Below are 22,567 nucleotides of genomic sequence, written 5' to 3'. Positions count from 1 at the left end.
GCCATGGTAAGCCATTGTTTTTCGGCTTCTGCAACCTTCATAAAAGCAGCGCCCTCCTTTCCCATACTAAGCAAAGCCCATTGAGTGGTGCGGTTTTCCTGTTAACATGCAGCAGCAGAAATCAAACTAAACCCCACCACCACCCATCCAATTCTCTGGGATGATCACTTTACCCCTCCCCCCCACCACGTGGCTGGTATCAGGGAAGATCCCTGCTAGCCAAACGCGAAAAGCTCAGCACCAATGCCACCCACCCACACCCCGCTTGGCTAACTGCAGGGAAGGATTTCTTTTCAGCCACAGGCAAACAGCCCAGTAGGAACGGTCACCTCTGTCCCCTTCATTAAATTCCCATATTTCAACCAGGTTACCATGAACGATATCACTCTCCTGAGGATAACAAAGCAAGATAAAGAACGGATGTTGCTTGAATGCCAGCAAACACCAGGACCATACGCTGCCAGGCTTTGTCATTCAATGATACCAGATTACTTGCTACTAGCATGGTGTGGTCAAGTGTCCTACCATGGAGGGCGGAATTAGGCGGCACTGCCCAGAAACCTTCCACAAAGGCTTTTGGAGTACCTTCATTAAATTCCTGTATTTCAACGGGACAGCTTCATGGAGATGTCCCTGGAGGATTTCTGCTCCATCCCCAGACACGTTCACAGACTTTTCCAGTAGCTGTACTGGCTACGAATGCATCCCAAGTCCTCAGGGCAAATTAATCATTAAAAAACCACTTGCTTTTAAACCATGTTTTATATTTACAAAGGTACACTCACCAGAGGTCCCTTCCATGGCCTCATTGTCTGGTATAACGCCTTGGGAGGGTACTTCAGTCAGGCTGAGAAAAAGATCCTGGCTGTTGGGGAGAACGGTGTGCTGTGTGCTCTCCACAAGCTCTTCCTCCTCCTCCTCCTCCTCCCAGTCCACAGAATCCTCAGACATGGCTGAGATTATCCCCTCCTCGGAATCCACAGTCAGGGTTGGGGTAGTGGTGGCGGCCCCCCCTAGAATTGCATGCAGCTCAGCATAGAAGCGGCATGTCTGCAGCTCTGACCCGGACCTTCCGTTTGCTTCTTTGGTTTTCTGGTAGGCTTGTCTGAGCTCCTTAACTTTCACGTGGCACTGTAGTGAGTCCCTATTGTGGCCTCTCTCCATCATGCCCTTGGAGATTTTTTCAAATGTTTTGGCATTTCGTCTTTTGGAACGTAGTTCTGTTAGCACAGAATCCTCTTCCTACATAGCGATCAGATCCAGTACCTCCTGTACGATCCATGCTGGTGCTCTTTTTCGATTCTCAGACTGCCTGGTCACCTGTGCTCTCCACGCTGGGCAAACAGGAAATTAAATTCAAAAGTTCGCGGGGCTTTTCCTGTCTACCTGACTAGTGCATCTGAGTTCAGATTGTTGTCCAGAGTGGTCACAATGGTGCACTGTGGGATAGCTCCCGAAGGCCAATAGCATCGAATTGCGGCCACACTAACCCTAATTCGAAATGGCAATGTCGATTTTGGCGCTACTCCCCTCGTCAGGGAGGAGTACAGAAATCGATTTTAAGAGCCCTTTATGTCGAAGGGTTAATTTGATTTAACGCTGCTAAATTCGAACTAAACTCGTAGTGTAGACCAGGCCCAAGTGTCAGCTAAGGAGGAGAACTGACGCCTTTTGGAACACCATGTGGAGAAGTAGAATTTTTATATATATATATATATATATATATATATATATATATATATATATATAAAATGTATCCCTCGTGTACATGATATTACCCTGCCTGAGCGCAGAGTTAGATCAAAAAGCATTATTAAAAGAAACCAGGAAAGGAAAGAACAAACAATGAAATAATTAAAATTAGGTGCCTAAATACTTTTGTGGATCTGGGTCAAAGCCCATCTGCTGTTCCCTTCTTCAGTAGCCCTAAGCATTCTCTGGATTGTTCAGGCTGGCATGAAGCCAAAATACACATCTCTTAAGGACTTACAGGGAAACAGTAGCCAGGACTTGACTCTTCAGAAACATTAGTGAGTTTCACAGTTACATACTAGGCCATGTTCTGTTCCCACTTACTCTAGAAGGGAAAAAAATACAATCTTTTAGGGCTAGAGTCTGAAATGCTTACTTCCATCAATGAGTACAATACTCCAGAAGAAGCTGCATTGAAATCAATGGTGCTACATGCAGATTAAGGTGCTTTTCAACAGGACTGTTTTTCCCTCTTTTCAGTGCAAGATCTAATCTTTACATTTTAAGCTTTTCTGCCTGCATCCAAAAGGGACTTACGCACCTAGAAAAGTCACAGGAACAACAATGCAATCTACGAAGCTTGTATATAATGAATGGGGAAAAGATAGGTGCCTTAGAATGCAATCCACCAAAGCTTGCATGCTATGTGAGGAGATGCCTAAACTAGCCAACAGGAGATGCTGGCAAGAGAGATATGTCCTAAGACCTGCCCCCTCACAGAGTTCAGTGCATATGTCCAGGCTGCAAGGAAGCACATATTTCCGATTTGTATCTACAGCTGGGAATTGCTCTCCTGGAACCAGTCAGGCAGCTAAGTCCTTATTTGTGAGAATGAGCTAGGCTTCTGGCCCATTCCACAGTGTCACGGTTGCAGTGCTAGCATTATAAAACTTTTAGCCTAGTGATCATCTGGGATGTGGAAGATGCAGTTTTAATTCCCCATCAGGCAGAGGGGGATAGAAGACTTAAATAGGGGTTTCTCTCAGGAGAGTGCTCTACTATTGAACTATTGGATATTCTTATGTGGAGCTCCCTCAGACCCTCCTCTTGAAACTGTTCCACAGTGTATAAATATTAAAGATTGGACCCTGGGTGCCCACCTCCCAGCTGATGCCTTACCACTGGACTATAGAGTCACATTCTCCCTCTCTGGGGCCCCAATAATCTTTAAAAATGTATCCAGCGTGGAACAACTTCAGCAGGTGGAGCTCTCTCAATCTGACATCAGAATATCCTATAGCTTAGTGGTTAGAGCACTCCTAAGAGGTGGGAGACCACCGTTCAAGTCCTCTCTCTCCCTCCACCTAAGGAGGGGAATTAAACTTGTATCTCACATCCCAGGTGAGTGCTCTAACCACCAGGACAAGAGTTATAAGCCCCCCCACCACACACTTTTGAGTGGGGCCTGATCTAATAGACATGATCAGAGACTGCCTTCCAGATCAGGCCTCATGCATGCTATAGGCAGGCAAAAATAATTAATAATAATAATAAAATCCATCTTGCCTGGCTTTGTGGATTCCTCTCAACCTTAGGTGGGAGATGAGTGGCCAGATGCCTGGAGTGAGGCAACAGTGCACATGCCCAGAAACAGAATCATAGGCTCCTTATGGAGCTTTTATTGCACAACCATATGTGCCAAGTGAGTTTAGGTGACACCTGAGCAGGAGTTTTGTGATTGCTGTGGTGCCTAAAAATGGGACTTAGGTGTCTAACCCCCAGACTTAAATGCCTAAAACCCTTTATGGATCTGGGCTTTGAGACAGGAACATTGTATTTCCTGGTCATCTGTGAAGTTCCTCATACAGTTTTTAGTACCATAAGAAAGAAGTTCCTTAGAACAAAGATGTAGTCTTTATTGCACAACAAGTAAACAAGGTGCTAAATAAATAAGGCACATTTGTGTAAGTTCTTTGGCTTCAATGGGATTGTACTGGAGCACAAAATAGGAAACAGATTGTCAGGGTTTCCCCTCCCCAACTATTAAAGGATTAAAAGGTTTCCTATGTTCTTAAAGTAGAACTACCAAAGCCAGATAGCACATCAAAACAAAACAAAACACAGGGACATAACACAGACAGTGGTTACCATTAAAGTCTGGGAGACAGGCCAGTCCTCGCTTACAGACAGCCCCTAACCTGAAGCAAATACTCACCAGCAACCACACAACAAAAACACTAACCCAGGAACCTATCCTTGCAACAAAGCCCATTGCCAACTCTGTCCACATATCTATTCAGGGGACACCATCATAGGACCTAATCACATCAACCACACTATCAGAGGCTCATTCACCTGCACATCTACCAATGTATATATATGCCATCATGTGCCAGCAATGCCCCTCTGCTATGTACATTGGCCAAACCAGACAGTCTCTACGCAAAAGAATAAATGAACACAAATCAGATGTCAAGAATTATAACATTCAAAAACCAGTTGGAGAACACTTCAACCTCTCCGGTCACTCAATTACAGACCTCAAAGTCGCAATACTCCAACAACAACAAAAACTTCAAAAACAAACTGCAATGACAAACTGCAGAATTGGAATTAAATTTTAAACTTGACACCATTAAGTTAGGCTTGAATAAGGACTGGGAGTGGATGGATCATTACATAATGTAAAAACTGTTTCCCCATGCTAATTTTCCCCCTACTGTTACTCAGACCTTCTTGTCAACTGTTGGAAATGGGCCATCCTGATTATCACTACAAAGATTTTTTTTCCTCCTGCTGATAATAGCCCACCTTAATTGATTACCTTCATTATAGTTAGTATGGCAACACCCATTTTTTTCCATGTCCTCTCTGTGTGTGTATAAATATATATAAATAAATGAAATCTTCCTACTGTATTTTCCACTCCATGCATCCGATAAAGTGGATTCTAGCCCAGAAAAGCTTATGCTCAAATAAATTTGTTAGTCTCTAAGGTGCAACAAGTACTCCTCATTCTTTTTGCTGATACAGACTAACATGGCTACCATTCTGAAAGTCTGGGTCATTCCTGCTCAGTTGCTATATTAAGTGTTCTTTAATACAGATGATAAATTTAACCTGTTTACTGCACTATTGTATAAAAATAACAACAATTCTTGACATACCAGTTAACACCACAGGAAAGCAGAGCAAAATTCAAATCATGCATTTACTTCAATTAAATTTTCCTGTTAATCTATATAGCAGAGTGACTGAATGACCCACACCTCATATAACTTGACTTGGTTTGCATGCAAGTATGCTACAAATCCATACAGTATAGGAGATCACATCCTTCCAGGCAGACCCTTAAATGAAGGGAGAAGTTTGTGCATGTTGCAGGTGGCCAGTAGCTCTGGAACACTGTACACCCTCCCTTTCTAGGACCCCATAGTCTATGAAATGTTATTGCTATGGGAGGGAGCAATCAGGACCAATGCTATTTCAAGTGTTGCATTTAACTACAGCAGGTGATTAAAGTCAAGCCTGATCTCACTTGCACTGGTGCAAATCACTTAGGTTTCAGTGGAAATTGTAATGCAGAAGTCCTTTTCCCCAGCTTAACAAGCATTCACTGCTATAGTCAGTCTCCTTTAAGTAGGTTTACTTGTCCAAACATGAGCACATAAACAAAATACAGTTCCTCAGCTCACCATTTATCCTAAGCTTTCACAGCCTCCCCTCTCAGTGGTCCCAGGTAATCCTGCTTCTTACAGCTTCCCAGTCCTAGCCAGCTCTACTACCCTTCTAGAACACCAGCCTCACTGCACAGCTGGTCCCTTGTTCTAGGGACCCCCCATTAGCTATGTGATTCCACACCCAGTCCCAATTATGCCTCTTCTTCCTTTCCTTTGAGAAACCTTCATAGCCTCAGGTGTTGCCCTGCCCCTTTTAATTGGCTCAACTGGGCTCATCTGTTCTGACACAGGGGTGCTGGGCCTGGTCTGCTCACAGGAACTAGCTACCTTGTGACAGACCCATATAACTGAGAGCAGAATTGACCCCAATGTGAATAATATACATACTGTAAATAACTTCACCAGGGCCAGCGCTTCCATTTAGGTGACTTAGGTGGTCCCCTAGGGAACCAGGATTTGGGGGGGCAGCATTTTGCTGCCATTGGCGGCAATTTGGTGGCGGGGGGGTCCTTCCATGCTCCGGGTCTTCGGCGGCAATTCTGCAGTGGGTCCTTCACTCGCTCCGGGACCCGCCGCCTAAGTGCTTCGAAGACCGGGAGCGCGGAAGGACCCCCGCCTAGGGCGCCAAAAACCCTGGCACCGCTCCTGAATTTCACAGAGTCTCAGCCTCTAGCTTTCTATATCATGGGTTCTCAAACTGGGGGTTGGGACCCTTCAGGGATCACAAGGTTATTACAGGGGGGGTTGTGAGTTGTCAGCCTCCACCCCAAACCCCGCTTTTCATCCATCATTTATAATGGTGTTAAATATATTTAAAAGTGTTTTTAATTTATAAGGTGGGTCATACTCAGAGGTTTGCTGTGTGAAAGGAGTCACCAGTATAAAAGTTTGAGAACCACTGCATACTGCCAGAGCACCTTCCTCTTCCATGCCTGACACTCTTAAGATGGTTCATGATAGCTTTTCAAGAACAGCAGTGGGGAACTGGCTCTCTGAGCAAACATTGATCTCTGATCATTGGACTTAGTCTCCATTTTGAGACAATGATGCAGAAATAAATGGCTGTGCTTCTCAGGAAGTTATGCAAGCTTACTTTCTCCCACAATTCCCTTAGGCTTCCCAAATCCTTTTCCAAATTTCTGAAAAGTCACTGCTTCAGGGAGATGTGCTGGAAATTGTGGTATGGTATGCAAGGGGCATTGCAACTGCACTGCTTGAGCTGAATGTGTGGAGTTAGGGCAGAATTGCACACAAAACTGGACGACTAGTTTGAATGCACTGTACTTTTATTTGCATTGGTGCAATCATCCAAACTCAATGAGCAATGCATCTGTTCTCTACTGTAGACACTCCTAGAAAAGACTGTAGACAAATACTAACCTGGTGTTAAAGTATGGTTAAACGTGTAAAAAAGGGAAGTGTTTCGGGCACAGAATATGCCATTTGGCCCACAGGTGCATGCAAAAGGTTAAACTAAAGAGATGATGTAAAAGGACATACTGGAAACAAAATACTTTTGACAGTTTATTCCTTTCCTGTTCCCATTCCTTCTGTTTATTCCTTGACAGAGGTGACAAAGTGATTAATTATTGTTGGCACTGTCCAGGCTATCCTATTAGGAAACCCTTTTCTTAGAGAGCAGTGAAAAGACAAATAAGAAGGGAGAGCTGGATAATAATAATTACAAAAGAATTAAAGTGAATATCATATTAGTATATTACTGATATTAGTTATATGAGTTCTAGACTGATTATATTATTTATAGTAAATAAAATTTTATTTAGAGCTTATGTAGGAACAGAACAAGTAACTTTCACAAGTACATTGCAAATAAGAAAACCATGAGGATTTGTGGTATTATCTTAAAAGTATACATGGCATCACACATTAAGGAGCTCTGCACAAGGTAAATCATCATAGAAATCATCTGAAAACACTTCAGACCAAACAAACCTGAAAGTTTTCACATATATACAAGATAAGATTTACATATTTGAGAGATCTGTACTCCCATTTAATACTCTACCAATGCTTTCATATCCTGGCAGATATCATATCTGAGTGTAAAAATTACATGACTGAACAATATTTATGTATGTGTTCTCACACTGAAGTACTAGAAATGTATGTATGTAATTCCATTACTGTTAATGGGAGTTACCTCTGTACATCTTCTGCTTCAATAGGAAAATAGGTACAAGAACATTTTTATTCAAGTTCTTCTTAGTTCTGACAAGATGAAAAATATCCTGGCCCTCATAACAACATAAGAATGGCCCTAGTGGATCAGACCAATGGTCCAGGACAGTATCCTGTCTTCCAACAGTGGCCAATGTCAGATGCTTCTGAGGGAATGAATAAAATAGGGCAATTATCGAGTCATTCACCCCATCATTCACTCCCAGCTTCTGGCAGTTAGAGGCTAGGACACCCGGAGCATGGGGTTGCATCCCAGGTCATCTAACTAACAGCCTGTGATTGACCATAAACTTACCTAATTCTTTTTTGAACCCAGTTATATTTTTGGCCTTCACAACACAGCAAGAATTTGGTAATGAGTTCCACAGGATGATGGTATTGTGTGAAGTAGTACTTCCTTTTGTTTATTTTAAACGGGCTGCCTATTAATTTCATTAGGTGACCCCTGGTTCTTGTGTTAGGAGGAGTAAATAACACTTCCTTATTCACTTTCTCCACACCAGTATGATTTTATAGACTACTATCATATCCCCCTTTAGTCATTTCTTTTCCAAGCTGACCAGTTTCAGTATTTTTAATCTCTCATATGGAAGCTGTTCCACACCAATAATCATTTTTGTTGCCCTTCTCTGTACCTTTTCCAATTCTAATACATCTTTTTTCAGATGGGGCAAACAAAACTGCATGCAGTATTCAAGCTGGGGGCGTAACATGGATTTAGATAGTGGCATTATGATATTTTCTATCTTATTATTATTTATCCCTCTCCTCCAAAACATGTAAACCCCATTATGAGACAGTGCAGTGGCTGCATAGCGGAACCTATATACATCTTTCACACCAATGCAGAGGGAAGCACTGGGGCAGGCAAAAGGTGAAAGAATTTAGAGCAGCCTGAATGACCCAGCTCCAGGATCAGGGGAGGCCCAAAGGGTTTACTGACATCTTTACCACCACCTTCATTCAGATGCAATGAGCTGTGCTCTCAAGCAGCTGAGAAATGAGTCCAAACTCATTCTTCTTCTTCTTTTGAAATCCATTTTGAAAAAAACTACACAACATCCTTGCATTTCAACAGTAACATAGAATTTGGCCAGAAAAAATATTGAAGAATTGATACCCAGTAAAAGAAACTCTGACTGAAAAATATTTCCCAGCATGCCTGAATAATCCTGGCCATGTCTACTTTTATTGCATAGCACATTTGCACTTCCACACCATCTATCAAGTAATGGATATAAAAGGAACACTTAAAATTCTACTTAAAAGAAGAGAAGTAGGAATGGCGTGGATTGTGTTTTTCTTTAATGGGATTTGCAAATATTTATCAATCTGGAAAGGAGGAATAAATTCAGTTTGTAATATTAATGCTAAAAACATAATTGATTTATCAGAAGAAACTAATTCCAAATCAAGTAATCCTAATGCATGAATGTTATACTTCCTGAAGTTATTTCACAATAACTCTTCTTCAGGCCTATAAAGAAGCATTGAGCCAGATCCACAGGTGCAGTAAGGGTAAGGATAATTAATCTATACTGATACTACTTCTTTCCCCCTTTCATTTTAGTAATAGCATAGACATGCACATTTCAAATTTTAAGAGATAGTTACAATGATGTTCATTATGTAATGTTACCCTTACATAAGTACACAAATAAAAGCCTCATTCAGTGCATTAATTAGCTGGGATTTTTCCTCTATAAGTATTTCTAAAATCTTCTTGGTTCTCACCTAGCACTTAGTTACTTTCTAAGAGGAATTTGTGAACTGTGTTTGACTGGTGAATATATGCAAATAAAAAAGCTGATTTATTCTGACTGAATAACATGTCACATTAAATTATGAAAGTGAGATGGTGTAGAAGAAAGGTTTATTCAAGGCAACCTGTGTGCTCATAGTTGGAATTTGTAGGGAACTGCTCGAGGGGGAGGAAGGGGAGAATGAGAAAAGAATTTCACTTCAAGGTTTATGCTCAGAAAATAAGCAGCCTGAAGCTGATGTGGCCATAGTTTGAAGGCATTCAGTCTACTGTGATGTAAGCTACCCTGTGAAGTCAGGACACTATACTAAATCTTTGAATTTTTAGTGCCACTTTCTCATAAGATTAGGACAGTTGTCTGTTTGTCCTATAAATCCTTAAAAATCTTGTACATGTTTAATGGATGATTTAAAAAAAAGTTACTCTTTGTATTATTTTAAAGTTATCTTTCAAATATTTTATTATTTTGTGACATATTTTTTCAAAATAAATGCAGTTAAAGAATAACTGAATAGATCAACCCAATTAATTTTCCTTCTTATTTTAAATTGTTTTAAAATATTTATCTGAAAAATAAAATAGGTAACAAACATATACTTTATCCCAAAAATTAATTCAGTTTCACAACCTGACTTTATAATCAGTCTTTGTTGGAGCCTGAAAACTAAGGTATATTTTACACAGATTACTTTCATCTTTGTACGTATTATGATAGTGGAGCACTTGGTTTATAATTTACAAGTATGGTATGTTTCAACTGTATTTTCAGAATTTTTATAATTTCATGATAACAGGTCTGTTGAGTGAAACTTGGATGACAAGTTTGAAATTGAGTGATATGCATGTTTTATGCATAGATTGTATTACAGCAAAGATAAATCCTCTGTACCTGAAAATTGGTTTTCTGCCACAATCTGAGGCTTTGGGATAAAGCTTTTCTGTCAGCAGGTGTTATAAGGAATCATTGAATTAGTGGTGGAATACACCTACTAGATCATTCACTTCATTTCCATTGTCTAGAGGTTTATGCAGTCTAGTTTTAAAAATTCCCAGTCAGAGGGATTTTACTTTGGACACTATTCCACTTAATTTTTTTGATAGTCAACCTAAATTTTCTTTAATGTAGCTCCCTAAACAATTTCTGTCCAATTTTGGTGTTTACACTGTTTTAGTATTTGTACACTCTACATTGCAAGATATCCCTGTTTTTTTTGCCTTCTATTGAAAGAATTATGAGCTCTTATCTACTGATACCTCCTGAAACAATCTCTCAGTTTCAATCTGTCAGAGTTGCTTAGGATTTGTATGGGGGGTTTCTTTTTGAGCTTTTCTGTTGAAGTTAACATTGAAATTAGTATCCTCATGTTCCTTTTTGATATTCTGAGGGCATTGCTTTTCATTTGACAGGGTAACAAAGTTGAGCAAAATTTTTCATACATTTTCTTCACATCTGGAGTGAGGCCTGATGTCATCAGTCTGTCATCTATTCCAGAAGTCTATAAGTAGACTATAAATACCTACATGGGGAAAGAAATTTACACTGTTTTAGTATTTGTACACTCTACATTGCAAGATATCCCTGTTTTTTTTGCCTTCTATTGAAAGAATTATGAGCTCTTATCTACCGATACCTCCTGAAACAATCTCTCAGTTTCAATCTGTCAGAGTTGCTTAGGATTTGTATGGGGGGTTTCTTTTTGAGCTTTTTGAGCAGAGGGATATTCAAATCAAACAAAGACGAAACAAGATTCATTGGCTGGAAATTGGGCCTAGACAAATTCAGACTAGAAATAAGGGGCAATGTTGTACAGTGAAGGGATTTAACCACTGGAACAATTTCCCAAGGTTTGTGGTGGATTCTCCATCGCTGGACATTTTTAAATCAAGATGAGATGTTTTTCTAAAAGAGAGACTCAAGTTCTAACAGGAATTAATTCAGGGAATTCCTATGACCTTTATTATGCAGGAGGTCAGACTAGATGAACACAATAGTCCTTTCGGTCTTTATAATCGATGAGGTACAGGAAGAAATTCAGTTGGTAGTAAACACTTATTGACAAGCCCAGATGCAACACACAACTGCCTATTCTTTTTGGAGATCTAATGGGAAATATTCTTTAGTTAAATATTTACAAGCACTTACTTTATTCCTTACCCACCCACCTGCTGCCTCTATGCCTTTAGAAAAATTCATTTTTCTCTCTTCTTGCTCCAGGGGAGATGGCTCCTTCCCTTTCTGTTTTTGTGGAAATTGGGCAACCTTGCTGCAGGTGCTTTGGTTTTGGCCTGCAGCTCAGTTTCTCTGTATACCCCTTTCCTAATGGAGTGTTTTGTTTAGTATTTTTCTGCCCTGCCTGATTTTCCCTTTGTCTCTCTCCAGGCTGGAACCTTGCTTGCCCTCAGTCTTTTCAGAACCTTAGCTGCTCTCTGTTGCCTGGCTATACCGAAAGAAGGACAGGAGATATTTGACATGGGTTTAATCAGGCCACAACTTTATAATTAGATGTCTGGGACTACCCGACAGATAAAAGTGTACAGTTTGGGTAACCCCATTGTGACATTGCACCCCATATTCTTCATAGAGATATTATTATGATATGACTGGTATAACTATAATGTATTTTATGCAAGATAGGTCATGTAAGACATAATTGAAAAAGTTATGATTTACTGAATATAATTATCCTATTTGTATGCATGTATCATCATTGTATCTGAAGTTAGGAATATTGACTATACATCTGTATTACAAAGGTGTTTACAGATCATAGAATCATAGAATATCAGGGTTGGAAGGGACCTCAAAATGTCTTCTAGTCCAGCCCCTTGCTCAAAGCAGGACCAATCCCCAACTAAATCCTCCTAGCCAGGGCTTTGTCAAGCCTGACCTTAAAAACCTCGAAGGAAGGAGATTCCACCACCTCCCTAGGTAACCCATTCCAGTGCTTCACCACCCCCCTAGTGAAATTTTTTTCCCTAATATCCAACCTAAACCTCCCCTATTGCAACTTGAGACTATTACTCCTTGTTCTGTCATCTGCTACCACTGAGAACAGTCTAGATCCATCCTCTTTGGAACCCCCTTTCAGGTAGTTGAAAGCAGCTATCAAATCCCCCCTCATTCATCTCTTCTGCAGACTAAACAATCCCAGTTCCCTCAGCCTCTCCTCATAAGTCATGTGCTCCAGCCCCCTAATCATTTTTGTTGCCCTCCACTGGACTCTTTCCAATTTCCAAAGTGGGAATGCACACTGGGCAAAAAGATTGTTAGTCTAGATGGCCAGCTGGGAAGAGCCCATTCAGGTTAAAGGGCCAATAGGAGGAAACATTAGGCCTTACAAGCAGCTAATCTCCCACCGGGAAACCTTCCTGAGGATGCAGTAAACAGCCTCTGACTCACAGCTGCTATGACACTACCAGGTCACCTGTTGCTGGACTCCATCTTGGAATACCAGTGTTTTTCCACTGACTGGCATGAGAACTAAGCTTGGAAGCAAACATTTCCCTCCATATGCAAAGCCTATTTAAGGCAGGGGAGTGACATCATCTTAGTTCTCAACTGACTCCCCACCCAACGAGACTCCTGGTAACACCTGAGGAACACAGGCTGAACTGAGGGGAGGGGGGAAGTGTGAACCCAGGGTGAAGGGATTTTTAGCTTATGAAAGGAACACTTGGGGTTTTTAAGCTGTCAGCAAGTGCAGCTGGCCCCTTAAGAATCTCTGCAGCCTGCTTGAATCTTCCTTTAGGGTGAGATTTGCTACTTAGTTTGCATGTTTTATTTGCATGTTTTGTTTGTTTGCTAGGCAATCTGCTTTGAGCTGTTTGCTATCCCTTATAATCACTTAAAATCTACCTTTTGTTGTTAATAAACTTATTTTTGCCTTGTCTAAAACCAGTGTGTGGGAGTCATAACTTGGGGCAGAAAGCTGTTGCATATCCTTCTCCACATTGAAGGAGGGGATGAGTTTCATGAGCTTACACTGTACAGATCTCTGTGCAGTGCAAAACAGTATAATTTTGGGCCAAATGGGGGGGTGCGTGCTTTAGGAACTGAGAGGTGCCTTAGCTAGACCTTCCCATACAGGGGCTGGTTAAAGAACCTGTGTGTATATAACTGCAACGGGGTGTGTCCCTACCTGTATGTATACTGGAGCCTGAGAGAGGTCGTGGCAGGCTGGTCACAGCAGTAGAGTGTATAGGGAGCTCAGGCTGGTGGGTCGGGGGGCTCAGTGGTACACCATTTCCAGGTGGGTTCCCCCCACTCCCCAGGTGCCATGTTTATTCCATAGTTACCCGGGGGCTTTTACCAAATCCCTCTCTTTTTCCATCCAGGTCCCTCCAGCAAATCCATTGCTGGGACCTTACCATCCACTCCCCCCATAGGAGGGTTAATTTGGGCTATAAGAATGGGGGGTTGGCTCCCTGTCATACCAATCATAGGCGTCCCCAACCACCCCTGTTCGCTCCTTTACCGAACACTTCTTTTTAAGTCCTTTTTTTGCAAGCCATGTATCTCGTCACTGTAGATCTTTCCTAAGGAGTACCCTGCACTGGACATCTGCCACACACTTATACAATAAGTTGCCACATATAGCCTACTGCCCTTCATGCCATGCATGAACAGAGCCCACCTGAACCCACAGTGGGGAAGGTGAAAAAATCCCAACTCCAATATGATGGCAAGAGAAATATTCCTCCCCAGCCACCCTCCACGAAGGGGCAGCTAGCATAATGCCCACAGCAGGTCTAGATCAAACCTGGTAATTTACCACCTAACAGAGAGGGAGGGTGGTGCTGCCTCAGCCTCCTCCATGCAAAACGGAGGGTTAAGGCATAGGTCTGCCCCTTTAAAACCCCGCATTCCCAAGGGATGAATCAGTAACCACACTGACCCTTTTGCAGCAGTTTTCATCTCTCTCCCCCACCCCCAAGCCATAAAGCCCAGTTCCCTTCGTTTGGCCAGCCAGCCAAATAGCTCCGCCCTCCTCTGCTTAAAGGTGCAAGGTGGTCATTCTTAGGCTGAAGTAAACAGAAATTCCCTCCTCCACCACCAACACTGCAGAAGAGTTTCCCATACTTTATTTTCTTTTATTCCTTTTCATTTTATTCTCTTCTCTCTAGTGACAAGATCCAGGCACGTCTGACACTGGTTTATACAGAGCAGGGACCCAGAAAAACAAGTGTGGTTTCAACAGAGAATAATGTTTTCTTAGTAATAATCCAAGAATGACACAGATAGTCACAACTTCTTTCAGATAGAGAGAGACCTACAGTATTAACTCTCAAACTATCTTCCAGCACATTATATAATGAGAGAAACTCACTAACTTCTGAGCAATCAAATCCTCATTGACGTACACATTGTATTTATCTTTGACTCTTTTCTAAACTCTGATAAGATGGTCTGTATTACAAATTAGTGTTTTGTTCTATAATTTTACAGAAATATTCAAAATGTATTATATAATCCTTGTTAGGTTTTTTGTTGTTTTTAAACTCTCCCTACATATTTGTTAAATTGTATGGACTAGTTTTTGCTAAAAGCTTGGTTTTTGGATATTGTTTTGTTTTTGTTTTTTTAAATCCCTGTGGTCCCAGATATGCTCTGTGATGTCTATTATCTATTCTTGTAAATTCTGCTCTTACTTTCAGTTTTTGTTAGCACTAATTATGCACTGAAACAGCTTAAATATTTGAATAGGCTCTTTTTACAAGAAATAATTAGTGTGCAGTTATATTTCTCAGAGTTTTAATTACTTTTTTTCCCATGCAATCTTCCAGGCTCTTCCCACACAAACATTGTTCCCGAGCTAGTCCACAAAACTGCTTCCATCTCCTTATTTAAACCCCTCCTGAAAGAAACTTTTTTCCCCACAGTGACTTCAACAAGCTAGGTATGTTATACCAATACACCTGCACTATAGTCTCTGAATCATAAAATGAATATCCAGTCCAACCATGTATTTGAATTTACTTTGTAAGCTAATATTTCTATTTGCATTAAAAGTATGAAACTTACAAGTTTACAGGTGGCTGTAGCAGTGAGAAAAATAAAGGTGCTACTTGTTCAGTAATGAAGTGTTATGCTTGTCTTCTGTTGCAGAGGTGCCTACCCATTCTGGCTTTGGGCTAGCCATTGCCTCAGTTTCTCTTCATTCAGGTTAGATCTCCTGACCCTCCAGCATTGTTTGGTCACTGCAGTAACTTGGCCTTCCAGCTAAGTCATTTAAAAAAAAAAGCCCACCTCTTCTGGGATATCAAAGTCCAGAACAAGCACATAATTTTCCAGTCTCCAATTGAGCCCAGACCCTCCTTTCTGCAAGTCTGTCTTCTTTCCTCAGCCCCACCTAGATTCCTTTGAGTCTCCTCAGAGCAAAGTCTCCTAAGGCTTCCTATCTGAATTCTCCCTTGGTTCTCCATAAACTTCTGTTGGTCATTTTCTCCCTCTGAGGAGGTGAGCTAAATATGTCACAGGTGGGGCTGGACCCATCTCCTCTTAAAGGGCCTGTCAGCCTCTGAAAATTTCCTTTGAACACCAAGTACTGTTCTTTGCCAGTCTAGACACATTAATAATTTTATTCATGATGGTTAATCCTACTCCATTCTCTGCCACACCTATAGTCTCCTGCTCCTTTCATTTCTCGTTTTTCCTTCACCTTGCCAACCTTTTTTCCATTCCAACTTAATTCCTTTTTAGGAGGTCTCTTTCTCTCTCCATCAAGTTTTGTCACTTCTTATTTTTCCCCAAGCTGTACATTATTACCCCATGTTCTTTTCCCAGTTTTCCTCCCTCTCTCCTCCTGTACCTTGGGCCAAGATCTACTTTTCTGAATCGAGTTCCCTTACTCATATTATTTTGATGATTATAAAAAGTATTCTTTCTTCATGCATCTCAAAAATAGAATGTGAACTAATATGTAGTAAGCAAGGCTGAACTGCAAGTACAAGTGGCATTTTTAAATCAAGTCACGACAATCTCAACTAATTGGATATAGAGCAAACATGACTGAGTCAGGTCCCCAGAGTAACTTTTTTTTCACATCACAACCAGGTGTCAACAGTAATTTCATATCCACATCAGTCTGCTACCCAATCATTCTTGAACCAGTGTATTCTAGAAAAATCTGGGCAGCTGTCCCATAATAGTTCATCAAGGCAAAGATCACTGAGAGTAAATGCCTAAGAAATGTTGCCAGGAAAACATAGTGTAATGCACACTCAGATGCTTAACTGCACAAAGAAAGGGGAGGAAAGATCATCTACTAATTCATTGCATAGGTAAATTGTTCTATATATATATACAGTAAAAGAGCAGTATGGCCCAGTAGTGAGCACAAGAGTCTGGAAGTCAGGACTGTATTCTACATCTTGACTGGCTTACTATATGCCCATGAGGAAGTAATTTAATGGCTATGTGTCTCAGTTTCCCCTTTTCTGTTATGGAGAAAATTATATGTAACCACTTTATGATCTTCGGCTGAAGAGTTTTTATAGGTTAGATATAGAATTTAAACTTTTATTATATAGTTTCCTTTATTTCAGTTCTAGTTTTTGCTCTTGGTTTCCTCTTCACATTTCTTTTATGCCCTCTACATGCCCAGACCAGAATAATACTACCACCACTTCCAAGCACCACTGCTGTCACTCTATTAACCAAATGGTGATTGGCTAGTGCTATATCATCACTCTGAGACATCACTTATTTAAAAGATTACTTCCTCAAGTAATGCAAGGACATTAGTATCCTTCTGAATCCTTAACCATGGATAACTTTAATATGCATGGTGAATCCAAAGAAAGCCCAGTATGTTGTACACTATGTACACCATAATTTCCACACAAAGATGATTTTACAAAACTCTCATTTACTTCAAAAGGAGTCAAAGTTAGGCTAATGCTGAGCACTTTTGAAAATCCTACCTAGAATCTGAAACGGTTCTGAAGAAAACATAAGGTTGCTTTTATTACATGCTTGAAGTTAATAACAATATGAGATTGTTATTAACTTCAAGCATGCAATAAAAGCAATATTTAATCAATATTGATTAAATAATTCCATATGAGCCTGTTATTTGACAATTTGAGATTAGTACAGCATTATTACTGACAGCTGTGACAACCAGCAGTTCTTATTGAGTTATAAACATCTTTCAGTGGATCCTTATTTCATCCATTACAGAAAACATGCAATAATAAGTATCTCTTATCAATCATAGAAACCCTTATTAGTCTCCCAGTCTTGTTTATACACTTAGAATCAGAGAATATCAGGGTTGGGAGGGACCTCAGGAAGTCATCTAGTCCAACCTGCTGCTCAAAGCAGGACCAATCCCCAGACAAATTTTTGCCCCAGATCCCTAAATGGCCCCCTCAAGGATTGAACTCACAACCCTTGGTTTAGCAGGCGGATGCTCAAACCACTGAGCTCTCCCTCCCAGTTTGAGGGATCTTTTCCCTACACATCTATATTCCCACAAACCTGGCACCAGCAATAATGAAGTACTTGATCACATGACGTTCCCGAGTATTGAACATTCAGAGGTTAAAAACCAACACTCTGAGCCTTAGAATTCAGACACACTCTTTTCTAATATTGTAAAAGATTCTGGGGGAATAGTTAATATGCAAATAAATTTAATATACACAAAAAGAGGAATAAATGATTAATATTTACTAGCAGGTATTAACACTTTCCAAATTTATATCAACTGTATAGCAATGGATGACTTAGGTCATCCATAAAAGCATACAGACTCTTGTACCTCCCGGACACTGTGTTTGAACCCAGCTCAAATGAGTAGACATCTGTTGTTGCCATCCAGTTGCAGTTTGGTTACATAGGTGAAATAAATCTGATGGTTTCAATCCAGTTCTTATTGTCAACATAACACACATTGTCTAGCATTTTGTGGGCAGTCTAATGAGACAGGATTATGATTTAATGGACATGTTGACTCACCTACCTTCTTGCTTTGCTGATGATGCCTCTATATTGAGGCACATTGGTGGAAGAGTGCAAAGGAAGCTTGAACTGCTGCTTAACTTGCTTTACTTGCTTTGTGGCAGATGGGGAATTTCAGACTAAAATTCAATGGAAAAATTTAATAGTGCATAAGGTTGGTGGCAGAGGGCAAAGGTTTACAGACTAATCCAGTGAACAATTTTCATGCAGAATGCTATAACATTTGCATGTGATATAAATTATGATTTTTAGTTGCTTTGGTATTTGAACATCAGTCACAAGAAGTAAAAAGTGTTTTTGATGTACATCACTACTATATAGCTTTGCTTTCATTTTTCCCTTTTAATCCTATCCTATATTATTAGCTAGGATTAGGTACATTTTATCAGAAAATAAAATAAAAATGGGTCCAGAGTTTCACCCAGAGTTCAAAATGATCCAAACTATTTTTTCTGAAGTTTAGCTATTTTTATTTAGCTTTCTAACACATGAACTCCTATACGTCCTTGCTTAGGCAAGGTCTAGAAATGGCAATTCTGAAATATCATGAGGAATGCTGCGTGCTGTTATTAGGAAACAGAGACTCTTTGGATATTTCTGGCATGGCCAGGAAGCAAAGTACTGAAATTGCAAGTGAAAACCTAATTTCATAAGATACCCACCCTGATTTCCAAAATCCCAAGCCAAAAACTTTCCAGTAATTATTTATATGGTACTGAAGTTATGCTACCGACAAATAAGGAAGCGTAGTGCTTTTTTGAAGGGATTACACTCTACTGAAGTGATGGTTCAAGCAATTAACTGTGTGGGGGTTATTCATATGAGATCTTTAAAGAACTGTCTGTTCAGCATGGACGTTAAAAGGTGTGGATAAGTGCTGCACTTTTGGAACAGAATCAAAGCTCTTGACATTTCCCCCATTGCTATCACTAATTTATGTAGTTGGCTACTGGAATTAATTCTTTTGTCCCTGCAATCATGCTATTAAGAATAAACTCAAATCCATCACATCACTGTCCTATAAGAAGTAACATCTCCCATTTTAACCCAACCAGCATTTGTTAATTTGCTTATACACTCTAAGCAAAACAAATGTGCAGAAATGAAGGCAAAAATTTAGAATGTCTACCTTTGTGAAGAAGATGCACTTTAAAACAGAAGATCAAAGTGTCAAATATAAACAAGACATTAAACAAAAGCTGCCCTATTCATATATTAGGCACATTTAAGTGAGCATAGGGGTTCTTAGAATTCCTTGTTTTATATCAATTTATTTAAATGGGGGAAAACATCATTGCTAAACAATTTCTGTGTGCAAGGTTAATTTTAATGATCTACAGTGTTTTCAAATTAATGCAAGTACATTTTGAATGCCATGATATATGCATGTTGCACTGAAGATGGGCCAAAAATTCTTGTACACAAGAAGAAAAAAAAATACTGAGTATGATTTAATGAAACATTATCTATCTGAAATTATGTAAGCACTAAGTCAATATTATAAAGAATTTCAGATAGATAATGCTTCATTAAGTGATACTCTTTTTATTTATTTTTTCTTCTTGGATACAAAATTTTTTGGCCATTCTTCAGTGCTGCACACTCTTTTTGTTTACACTGCTCAAACAAACGTGGCTTAGGTTAACTAGGAAGGATGCCAATTAGTACCAATTACAGCTGTGAGTTTTGTCATGTGGACACATTTCCAGGAGGACTTGGATTGACACCACTAACTCTGTTTTTCCACAGCAGATACCAAACAGCCATCAGATGATAACACATTTCAGTCTCTGCAAACAAAAGGCTGGATTCAAACCAGCAACCTAGAGGAGAAATTAAAAATTGTGTTATCCCATTATTCATCCCCCAAAACTGCTCAATGGTTTTAACTTCTCATGACCTTCCCTTTAAATGCTCCTGTTCAGGCTAAGATGAAATATCCAGTACCAACAAACCACAATGAATGCCCAAGTCTACCCAATGGCACTCCAGAGCAGCGAAGACCCTCCTGTTTAGACTTTCCTCAAAATATTACTCTGCTGACTCTTTTTAAATCAAACTTCATATGAGAATAGGGAAACAATACTGGAATTATGAATATAGGTTGCAGTGAAAATCATGCCCAAAATGCAAATGTAGTAGATAACATTAAAATTCATATCATGGTGAAAAAATTGTTTGTAGTGGAATTCTCCATTATATAAATAGGTCATTTTGCTGCAACTGTTAAACAGTTGAAACAGTATAACTTAAAGAGTGAGCACTGTGTACATAGTCAGGAAACATCAAATACTGATGAGCGCCTCTAATTTTGGGCGAACAGCAGCATAAGATATACCTGAAATCAAAGAAAATACAAGAAATTATTAGTTTTAAAAAAATTAAATGGCACTTTTAATAGCTATCCTAAGGAGATTACAACACTACAATTATAAAATGAGGTGCAATGGCTGAAGTACAACAGCACTAAAGGCACCAGACAAGAGCCAAATTAATGCCTTGTTGCTTAGGAGCAACCTCTAAGGAGGTTGGGGAAAAACTGCACAGAGGAGTCAGACAGAGATAGGGGCAGCTGCACAAGCCACCAAAGCAGGAATCTTTGGACATCTCAGACAACTATCTAGAGTTTAGACTGGTTTTTTTTCTCTCCTGTGCAGATTGGCTGGTTGGGCCAACCCTCTCTCACCCTCTCCCTCACAGTCTCTTCGCCTCACTTCACTCCGCACCAGCACCTCTTAACCTCTTCTCCCTTGCTCTGTGTCCCTCACCTTCTTCTCTTCCGTTGTCTTTCAATTTAATTGAATCCCTTCTGGCTAAAGTTCTACTCCTCCCCCCCCCCACACACACACCAAATTATGACACTAACATGATGTTTGCCGTCCTCACTCTGCTTGTGTATTATACCCCTTCACCCACCCTGTGTCTGTCTTGTCTATTTAGGTTGTAAATTTTTCAGGGCAGGAGCCATCTACTACTCTGACTGTACAGTGCCTAGCACAAAGGGGTCCCATTCTTGGTTGGCTCTTAGGCAAGATTAATAATAATAAAGTCTTGGCAAGTAGGTACAGGTTTACACTAGGGCTAGAGCTTACTTTGAAAGAGATTGGTGGTCTGAAAAAGAAAAAAGGTATTTTGCTAAAGGTTTTAAATCACAAAACTAAGAAGGGAATTAAAAATTTGATGCAATCTGTTAACTTTTTAATGGTAACAAGAGTGAGGAGTGGTGCAAGGGGGTCACTGTCAGAGATAGAAACTGGACTAGACTGAAATGTCTAATTGTTTGTCATTAGATATCACCCTCTTATTCAGGTTCATGCTGTATGACCCCACCCTGCAGTGATAAGGTTCCTTATTCCTGTCCCACTCCTCCCTTCAGTTCAGGAGACCCCTCCCTCTTGGGGGCACAGTGTAGTACTAGCAAAGTTGATGGGGCCCACTCTTTGAGCCCTTAGCAACCTGTTCCCTCTACCACCTATTGATGAAGACTGTCTCTTTAACAATCATTACATGAGCAGCTCAAAGGGTAGAGGAGATTCAGGCCCTTATTGTGGGTGGTCCCCTTATTACAGTGTTTCATAAGGAGAGGGTCACTTCAGGCCTCATCCAAAGTTCCTGCTCACAGTTGTTTCAGAATTCCATGTGAACCAGTTTATTCATCTCCCAGAGATCTCCAAACCTCCCTCGTCCCTTGAAGAAGGTTTACACGGAGCTCAATCCACCTTTACAAGACCCATACTCTTTGGTAGAGGCTTCCAGATCTGATACCCACTTTGGTAGGCATGTCCTAAGTAGGACTCCTACCGCCCACTTCCAAGCTGGTCAGTGCTTATTATTCACCAAAAGTGGAATCTGTGTGGACAATCTCTGAGAGAATGGTTTCTTATCCTACAGTAACTCTGGATCTTTTGGATGTGTTGTCTCCATGGATTCCACGACCCGTCCTCCTTCCCTGCTACTACCGAATCCTACTCCTTTGGGGCTCTGTATTGGCAGAACTGAGGGACGGTTGGGCCCACTCTGCCCTTTATGCCCTCAGGTGGAAGGGTGCAAGGATATCTAGGGCACAGGCATGGCCCCAACAGACTTGCTGGCCAAAGGAATATGATCTTGCCTGCATGGGGTGCATGTGCATCAAAAATGGGATTATAAATGGAATCCATGTGGACAACACCTCTGGAAGAATCATTAATGTACTTACTGCAAGATAAGTAACCATTCTATACCCTACCTTAACTTTGGACTTCTTTTAAATGTAACTGTAGCTCTCTG

The sequence above is a fragment of the Chrysemys picta genome, chromosome 5, assembly GCF_011386835.1.
Source record: "Chrysemys picta bellii isolate R12L10 chromosome 5, ASM1138683v2, whole genome shotgun sequence".
Lineage (NCBI taxonomy): Eukaryota > Metazoa > Chordata > Testudines > Emydidae > Chrysemys > Chrysemys picta.
The sequence above is the reverse complement of the archived record's forward strand: the minus strand, read 5'-3'. Positions refer to the sequence as shown.